Here is a 235-nt window from a genome sequence, read left to right as displayed (position 1 = left end):
CTGCTGCTGCTGCTGCTGTTGCTGCTGCTGCTGCTGTTGCTGCTGCTGCTGCATGCAGCTGGGGCCGCAGCGGGGAAGAGTGGGGCGTGACAAACAGCATTTCAGTTTCAGGTGTATGTACACCTGCTTCCTCTGCATGCACCGCCCCGACGCGTCTCCTTTTACAGCAATCAGCCTCTGCTGCTGCTGCTGCTGCAGTTGCTGCTGCTGCTTCTGCTGCTGCTACATCTGGCGC

The sequence above is a fragment of the Eimeria tenella genome, genomic scaffold (assembly GCF_000499545.2).
Source record: "Eimeria tenella Houghton genomic scaffold, Eth_scaff3234, whole genome shotgun sequence".
Classification (NCBI taxonomy): Eukaryota; Apicomplexa; class Conoidasida; order Eucoccidiorida; family Eimeriidae; genus Eimeria; species Eimeria tenella.
Note: the sequence above shows the minus strand (reverse complement) of the source record.